This window comes from Gymnoscopelus microlampas (genome assembly GCF_963454915.1).
Source record: "Gymnoscopelus microlampas genome assembly, chromosome: 4".
NCBI lineage: Eukaryota > Metazoa > Chordata > Actinopteri > Myctophiformes > Myctophidae > Gymnoscopelus > Gymnoscopelus microlampas.
The window spans coordinates 6,809,219-6,818,754 of record NC_139941.1 but is presented as its reverse complement, the minus strand read 5'-3'; the positions used below and the strand labels follow the sequence as shown (position 1 = coordinate 6,818,754).

The 9,536-nt window shown below is 40.4% G+C and overlaps 1 long non-coding RNA gene across 1 annotated transcript in view; it reads left to right on the top strand.

Annotated features, from left to right (window-relative positions):
* LOC311044580 overlaps positions 1 to 9,153 on the top strand; it is a 132,188-nt gene extending 123,035 nt beyond the window's left edge. Inside the window, exon 4 of the long non-coding RNA XR_014600708.1 lies at positions 9,141 to 9,153. This is a non-coding gene — a long non-coding RNA (uncharacterized lncRNA). The remainder of the gene's footprint in view (positions 1 to 9,140) is intronic.
* The last annotated feature ends 383 nt before the right edge of the window (positions 9,154 to 9,536 follow it).

The window sequence follows — 9,536 nt, the reverse complement described above, 5'->3', positions numbered from 1 at the left end:
CAGTAGTTCTAAAACTTTTTCAAGTCAAGGACCCCCAAATTAAATGTAAATGTTTTGTGCCAGGGACCGCCAGAAGAGAAGATTTGTGTTTTTCAACATTTTTCAAACACTTGAAACACTTGAGTGTGAGCTTGTATATCTGCTATTTTTGAGAACCACTGTTCTAAACCACTGTTAAAAAAAAAAATCTGTAAAATTTATGTTGCTATATTTATAGCTAAACTCTAAAATGACACAGATGCTTTCCCCTTTGTAATGGGTTAAAATGCAGGTGGAATCTCCCCTGCCTCCAACAAATCACTCACTCGCCCTCTTTCCAAAAGGAGTTAAAAAAAAGAGGCAATAGACAATAGTTAGAATTGAATAAAAGTCTCACCTCATCCTAGAGCCTGGAGATTAAGCCGGCTCTAACCTTGAAAAAAAATATGAATACGGTATTAATCATACTAAAGACGTCTCTAACCTTGAGGAGGTTGCCCAAAATGGAAACGCAGTTGAGCACACACCTCAAGCATTCAAATGTGCTTTTCCCTTCGTGCAGTGTTGGTAGAAGTACTCAGGATTTACTTTATTTATTTTTTTAAGTGGCATTCATTACCACAATAAAAATGAGTACGTCCTGTTTTCAAAATGTTGTTTATGAGTAAAAAGTACAGAGGTATTGGCATCAAAGCATAAAAATGTGTTAAACATTTTCGAAAATAAGCAATCTACAACGCGTCGCTTCGCGAACACATTGTGAGCTCATAGATCGCCTATTTTCGAATAGGCGATATTTTCGAACACAAATTATAAAACAGGACGTACAAATGTTTTGTATTAATAATCTAAAAGTAGTTTTTCTTTTTTATAAAATAAAATAAAACTAAGTTTGAGTAAATGCACTTAGTTACTTTCCAACCTCTGTATAGCAGAGGGCCACATGCAAACATTAGTGTGGACATAGGAAATGAATCAGTAGACAACACTCCCTGTTGCTAGGCAACCGGGTAGAACACAACCAATTGCAAGCAATGACAGACAGACAGACAGACAGAAATACATTGATTAATTGATTGATTCATTGATTGATTAATTGAATACTTTATTAGTCACAAAATGTAAACAGCACGGAGCTACAGTATAAGACATTAGACTAAAAGGATAACACAAAACCAATCGTGGGGACTTTCCATTGTGGTCCTAAATTCAATTCGGTTTTATCATAGTGCCAAATCAGAACTTATTGCTTGATTGAATACTTTATTAACAGTTTGCAAAAGGTACAGAGGTACAATTATACAATAATGCTAAAAGGATAACACAAACACTTGTTTCCATTGTGGTCCTATATATTCAATTCATCAAGACATATAAAGACATACAATACTATACAAGAGATCATCAATACTAGGAGCAGTAAGTATTTACAGAAAAACTGGGGAGGGTTCATTGTTTTGGCAAGCTTAGAAGACAGATCAAGGCTCTTTTATGACGGTTTTGAAGGAGGGTAGGGAGTCACACCTTTTGATGTCTGTTGGTAGGGCATTCCACAATTTGGTGGCATAACAGTAGAATTAATTCATGTTTGCGCCAAATCTGGGGGGAATGAGATCAGTGGAGCTCCCTCTGGTGTTGTGCCCGTGGGCATCACTCAAGTCAAACAGGTACATGGGCACTGGTCCCTTGAGTGTCTTGTCTTGAAGACCAGGCCCATTGCAAGTTGCTGTGTAGTCTACTCTGTCCTCTACCCTTGAGCCATGTCCTCTACCCTTGAGCCTGTCCTCTACCCTAGCATAATGACGTTATTTTTTCAAGACACATCATAGAGCAGAGACCCGACATTGTCTCACCCTGAGCAAGCAATCAGTGGTGTAAAGTAACATAGATTTACTCAAGTACTGTACTTAAGTACAATTTTGAGTCTTTTTTACTTTAGTATTTCCAATTTTCAGCACTTTTACTTGAACTCCACTACACCTCAGAGGCAAATATTGTACTTTTACTCCACTACAATTATTTTAAAACTGTAGTTACTAGTTACTTTGTAGATTTGTATTATTATTATTATTACAAAACACACACTACCCACTCCATCCCTATATACATTTGGTCCATTTGAAAATAGCCGATCTATAATCTCACAATTGCGACGCATTGTGGGCTTGTAGATCTGCTATTTTCAAAAGATTTTTAGACATTTTAGACATTTGAAAACTTGTGAAATGGGACATTCTGCATAATGAGTGCTTTTGCTTTTGTACTTTTACTCAAATACATTTTTAATTCCAGACTTTTACTTGTAGCAGAGTATTTCTATATTGCAGTATTGATACATTTACTTAAGCATTTCTATAAAGCAGTATTGATACATTTACTTAAGCAAAACATTTGAGTACCTTTTCCACCACTGCAAGCAATTACAATACAGATAAGTATTAGTAAAAATGTCCTAATGTGGCCTAGACCGTGGCGTCGCGGTCTAGGCACCCTGGTTGAAAATCCTTAATAGCAGTGTGCCGCGGGTTCGCGTCCCGTTCCCGTCGGCCTTTCCTGCATGTCTTCCCCCATCTCTCTCCCATTCTTCCTGTCGCAATACTTTCTCTGTCCCTCTCCAATAAAGCATAAAAATGCCCAAAAAAAAATCTTTAAAAAAAAAAAAAAAAATGTCCTAATGTAAAAAATAAAGAAATAAAAAGTCATCATTATTATATGGATAATATACCGTATGTAGTCTATCAACAGGGAATATAATATGCGCTCGGGTGGCGCAGTGCTAAAATACCTGCCTATCATCGCGGAGTCGAGGGGGTTCGAATCCACTGCGGTGCGGCTTTGTCGAGCATGTATCTATACGAACACAATGTTCGTATAGATAGACGTGTTCAGGGGGAGGGAAGCCGGACGAGGAGGGTGATACAATTGTTACTGCATGTAATCCTAGGCGCTGGGGAGGCACATGTCAGCCGGGAGGAGTGTAGGAGTAGGTTCTACGTCCTCCCGGTGGAGGCTCCTCACTGGCAGACGAGTCGGTAGGATAAAACAGCAGCGACAACACACCGAAATGTGTGCGGGGAGGAAGTAATTGGCGTAACGACTAAATTTGGGAGAAGAAAGGGGCTAAAAAGGCATAAATAAACAAACAAACCCAACAAACAAAAGAAACAGTGAATATGATTAGCATAATGTATACAGTCTGTCAACATTAGATTTACATTAGTGTATCTGAGAAAAATGTACAATTGTCATATATTATTTCTGGGGTCTCAGTTATGATAATGTTATTCTTTGAACTAAAACACAATTAAATATTCATAACAGTTCTCCTCGACTTGGTTAACTCCCTCCACACTCCAGTGTTTAATCAGTGGAGCGCACCTGTCTCTTGCTGTGAACTCTTCCAGTTCTGTTCTCGGCGACACGGCGCGCAACTTTTTCTCATCACAGAAATCCCCTCTAATCTCATCTATCCGTCTAGGTCACCCTGAAATGCCAATAAAGCAGTGCCGGAAAGATGAATTAATCCATTAAGACCGGGAACGCATCCGTGTCATTTTGAGATTTCTCTGGCTATTCAAAAATAGCAGATCTACAAGCTCATAGCGCGGCACCGAGTGTCGCGCTACGAGCTTGTAGATCTGCTATTTTTAGAAAAATCGTGAAAATGTGTTCAAATCTGTGAATATATATTTTTTAAAGCGAAAATGTGTAAAATATTTTGTTCCTGGGACCTCCAGAAGCAAAGATTTGAGTTACAAATGTTCGCTTTAAAACAATATATATTCAAAGATTTGCTCAAATTTTCACGATTTTTCCCCAAAAAGCAGATCTACAAGCTCGTAGAGCTTGTATATGAGCTTGTATATCTGCTATTTTTGAATAGCCAAAGAAATCTTAAAATGACACAGATGCGTTCCTGGATTGAATGTGTTAATCTCAGCCTGTGTGCCTTCCATCCATCCATCCATCCATTCTCCGGAATGCCTTGCTCGCACACTGAGAGACTCGGATAACCCCTAGAGCAGTGGTTCTCAATTAAAGCGGGGTCCGGGGACCCCCCATCCATGGGTCCTTCAGAGGGTCCCCAGCTAAAATGATTGATAGTTAAGGTACCAAATGAACCCGTACAGGACTCTGTAACTCGGACAGTTTAGGACTCTGTAACTCGGATTGATTGATTGAATATTTTATTAGGCAAAAAATGTAAAACAGCAAAGTTACATTTAAAATACTTTGTCTAACAGGTCCGTTCATGAAAGTCCTTGCGGACTTGTTTCCAATGAGGGCCTTGGTATTCAATTCATAGACATATAAAGTGGCACCACGGTTCGAATATCATTACAAAAAAAACAGCAAAAAAATAACACTATGTACAACAAAAAAATAAAAAAGGGGGGGGGAAGATATGTACAAGAACAGGGGGGGGGGGGGTCAGCTGTCTAACGGGAAAATGGTACTACCTCCTCTTTTGGCCTCCTGAAAGGTGATTTTTTAAGGCTCTTTTAAATGAGCCCAGCGAACTAGCATTTGTGCATTGTCGGTTATATGGGGGTTCATGGCCTATATGCAGTGGTTTTCAAACTTTTTCATGTCAATAATAAACTTTATTATAATAAATTATAAATTATATAATAAATTATATTATCATGACATGAAATGCAGCTCAAAGTGCTTTACAGAGCAAGAATACAATTACAGAAAAAGTACTAACTATTTTAACAATAAAGCTTAAAAAGAAAAGCAAAAGCTTAAAACAACATTAGAATAATAGCAAAAGGCAGTGAATAAGGCAAAACAGTGAGGACATGAATAACAACACAGAGATTTAAAAATCAACCAAAAGCAAGAGTAAAGAAATAGGTCTTGAGCTGATCAAGGATCCCCCAATTAATTAAGTGTTTGGGCGTGCACCCCCATCTGAAAATATGTTGTGCTAGTGACCCATGTAAAGATTTGTGTTGTTAAAATGTTAAAAAATATATAAAAATAAGTTTTTTCCTGGTTTAAAAAAAAATAGCAGATCTATAAGCTTCACCACGCGTTGTGTCCCTCAAGGACCCCCGGGGGTCCCCACCCCAGACCCCACTTTGAGAACCACTGGCCTATAATGCATACTGGGGGTTCCTTGAATCAAAAGGTTTGATAGCCACACTGCCTTACATAGAAAACTCCTGCTTCCCCTCCCAGAACCTTGTAACTTCAGCCACTCCCAGACAGACGCTCCAGGCCGAGGTGGTTGATACTGGTTTTTACCAGTGGTGGAAAAAGTACTCAAATGTTTTACTTAAGCAAAAGTAGCAATACTGCAATGTAGAAGTAGCCTACTCTGTACAAGTAAAAGTCCGGAATCCAAAATTTACTTGAGTAAAAGTACAAAAGTATTGGTATCAAAATGCACTTAAGTACCACAAGTAAAAGTGCTAAAATGTTTGAAAATAGCAGATCTACAAGCTCACAACGCGTCGCGTTGTCGCATGTCGCATACCTAGGCTATTTTCAAATAGCCTAGCTATAAAATAGGTCTAAAGTGGTTAATGTATGTGTAACAGGGCGGTATATATTAATGTATAGCCAACTACGCCACCTAGGGAATTGCGCCCTAGGAAATAGTATCTAGGAATGTAACTGAAGTAAACCACCTGAAACATGCATTACTCCTCACACAGTTCGTGTACAATATTAAATAAGGCAGATATGTGGGTTGTAACAAAAGTACAAAGCTTTATTAATTAACAATAAAATATCATCAAAATCAAAGATTTGTATGCAGTGGGATGAACGTGCATTACCACTATTGATGAACATTGTAATACACTGTCGCCTACATTCATATGGGCCAATGCTGGGGGGAGGGAGACAGGCTGACCGCCCAGGGCAGCAGCACCCCAATACACACAGCACATCAAAAACTAAAACAGCAACACAAGGGGGTTACCACTACCACTGGAGCGGCCGTCATCCCAACGTGAGTCCCCAGCACCAGGCCTAAAAACAGGAACAGTACATTAGTGAAGACCCAGATTATACATTACATTAAAACACAATTTACAGTTGGACAGTATTCGGAACGGGGGTTTCACATAACATAATTTCATAAGCCATCCAAAACGAGGGCTGTCAATCAGTGGTAATATACACCAATAGGCAAAGCAGCAGCGCTGCGTTTCCTCCTCGCCGAGCCCTGGAAACACAAGCAGCAGTGTGTTAGCCTACCATAAATAGTGCTTAAAATCAATGACGCAATAGTAGAGAGGGAGATTTAAACATACCGCACAGTTAGTGCCTGTGGACATATTCTGCGTGGTGCAGTCTTACCTACACAGCCAGGGGTAGACAACCCGAGGGGGGAGTGCTCTCGTGGAGAGACAGACACTCGGACAGTTGTTGCACACTAAAATGACATAAAACAACCGGTCAAGTTCATGACCATAACATAACTAAATCAAAACACACTGGCACTCGCTAAAGAAACATACCTGTGCTGATGCATAGTGGACAAACAAACAATACTGAAGCCCAACAGGCCAGCTTTGTTTGTGGAAGATATACATGTATACGTGTCCTCACTGTCAGTGAGGACACGGCACACGCCGGTGACAAGCGTGGCAACAGTACTGAAGCCCAACGGGCCAGCATTAGAACCCGGTCAGTGAGGACACGCACGCAAATGAGAGACAGCAGCTAACCAGGGCAGAGGTGTGTGCTGCTTATGTACTGCAGGTAATCAGCCCACTGATTAGTGGGAGGAGGATGGGCCCTGGGCAGAGTGGGAGACAACGCCCATATTGCTACATATGTTTTAAAATGTGATAATTTATATCTGCAAAGTAACTAGTAACTAAAGTTTTCAAATAATTGTAGTGGAGTAAAAGTACAACATTTGCCTCCGAGATGTAGTGGAGTAGAAGTAAGTATAGACAATTGGAAATACAAAAATTGTACTTAAGTACAGTACTTGAGTAAATGTACTTTACTTATCGTACGTTACTCTACAACACCACTGGTTTTTACAAGTGGAATTTGTGTGTTCCATAATCTTTCTCATCTCTTTTTCACTTCCCACATTTGAATTTCATGCTGTCTACACAATCTGTCCCCTCTTTCTATCCCCCCCCACCCTGCCGGGTCCACAGCTGATAAGGGCTGGATGGATCCTCTTATCAGCTCCTTCCTGGAAGATGGCACTCCTCCTCTCATTTCCACCGGGTGACTTCAATGAAAAAAAGGAAAAGAAAAAAAGACAGTACAGTATCTTCTATATTACGTCTCTTCTGTCTTCGTGTGACCTCTCGCTTATCTCCTTCTCCTACTTACAACCCGTAGAGCTGGTAATGGCGCTTCCCCTCTGTGTTTCAGGTGACCACTTCGCGACCTTCTCCTTCTGTCTCTCTCTCCGCTCTCCCACCTCGGTCTGTCACCACTCGAATAGAACCTGAGGTCGCTAAACCCTGGGGCGCACACAAATGTTCAGCTTGAGACCCAATAGGCTATGTGCATACAGCAGCCATATTGGAGAGGAAATTGGGCCTCTTCTTACTTCCTTCACAGGTGTTACCAATGATACTAATGAAGGCTCTGTTCCTTTCTGGTCAAACAGAGTCAGGGTGCTGATATTGTTCCATGTCGGCTCACTGGAAACACTCTGCACCAGTGGGTCTCAAAGTGTGGTCCAGGGACCCTCATGGTTCCTTGAGGGGGTTCCAAATGGCCCCTTACGGGTGTTTAACTCTGAGAGTGTACAAATGTGACATTTGTACACTGTCAGAGTTATGGGGGTCCTTGAAATTAAAAGGCTTGAGAGCCACTGTGCGACACTAAATGGAGAAATTCGTTAGAATCATTGGTAACACCTGTGAAGGAAGTACGGAAGAGGCCCAATTTCTTTCCAATATGGCAGCTGTGCATAGAGCCTAGAGAGGAAATTGGGTTGTGTCCAAATAGGCTCCATGCACAGCAGCCACATTGGAAGGGAATTGGGCCTCTTCCTTACTTCCTTCAGGTCTTACTACAATTGTATTAATTAAGGCTCTGTAGCCCCCAAAAAGACCCCCATAACTCTGAGAGTGTACAAATGGACTCAAATGGATCCTTACAGGTCCATTTGGTTCCATTTTGTACGCTTTCAGAGTTACACATCCGTAGGGGGCCATTGGATTTCCAGTGAGCCAACATGCACAATATCAGCACCCTGACTCTGTTTGACCAGAATGGAACACAGCCTTCCTTAGTAGTATTAGTACTTCCTTCATTGGTAGGACCTGTGAAGGAAGTAAGAAAGAGGCCCAATTTCTTTCCAATATGTCTGCTGTGCATAGAGCCTATAGGGAGTGATTTCGAACGCAGTCTTGGTGACTCCCCAGGGCCCAAACTTACAAAACTGGGAGAGTGTGTGTTGCAGGTGTGTTTAATGAGCCAATCGTGAAGCAAAACTGTTGCTACCTTTATTGTGACATTTTCTGTTTTTTTTTTGTTAAACAGAGGCTGGTTGTGTTTCAGCCAATCACAGTCTCAGCCGACTGTCCCGTCCCCTTGGGCTATGGGTTCTAAATGTAACACTGCACCAGCAGAGAGAGAGAGGCAGTGCCAAATCACATTTATGTTAATGCATTGCCTATTTCTCACCTCAAAAGTTTTCAGGTATTTTAGAGTACTGTTTAAGTTTAAAACAAGAATGTTTACAATACACCGTCCGTCATCTTGAATTAGATTCAAAACAGAGCAGCAGCCCTGCAGTGTCTCCATAATGATAATCAGCTGCGTGTGGAGGAACATGAGCAATGGGAATCACACAGGTGAATGAAATCATGATTCATGATTATTCATAAACATAGGGTAGCCTGCTGATGTAATCACACATTCATGTTTTTGTATGACAGGAAGAATCTTAATGATTAAGGATGGACTTTTCAAGTCATTTACAAACATTGATTTTTCTTTTTCATCTAATATTATATCTCCATTATGACCACGGATATGCTAAATGTGTGAAAAACATATTTTCTTATTTGAGCTCATCTCTCTAACTGTCCACTCATTCCTTCCTTCATAACTCTGCAGGTTAAGAGGGCTGGTCCTGGTACGATGGAAAACCAGCAGTACTAGAGGTCCTGGTAGGATATAAAACCAGCAGTAATAGAGGTCCTGGTTGGATAGAAAACCAGCAGTGAGTTCCTGAGGACCAGGATTGGGGTTCAATGTTGTGGACTGTGCTCACTCAGAGTTTAGTGACTTTGTTCTGACCAAAGCAGACAGAATTCTAGTCCATTTGGTTCCATTGTGTACACTCTCAGAGTTATGGGGGTCCTTGAAATGTAAAAGTTTGACAACCACCAGTGGTGGAAAGTAACTAAGTACATTTATTTAAGTACAATTTTGAGGTATTTGTACTTTACTTAAGTATTTCAAAATGTCAATACTTTTACTTCTACTCCACTACATCTTAGAGGCAAATACTGCACTTGTACTCCACTACAATTATTTGAAAACTTTAGTCACTAGTTACGTTGCAGATATAAATCATGATATTATCAATATATACATTATACATGAACCATTTT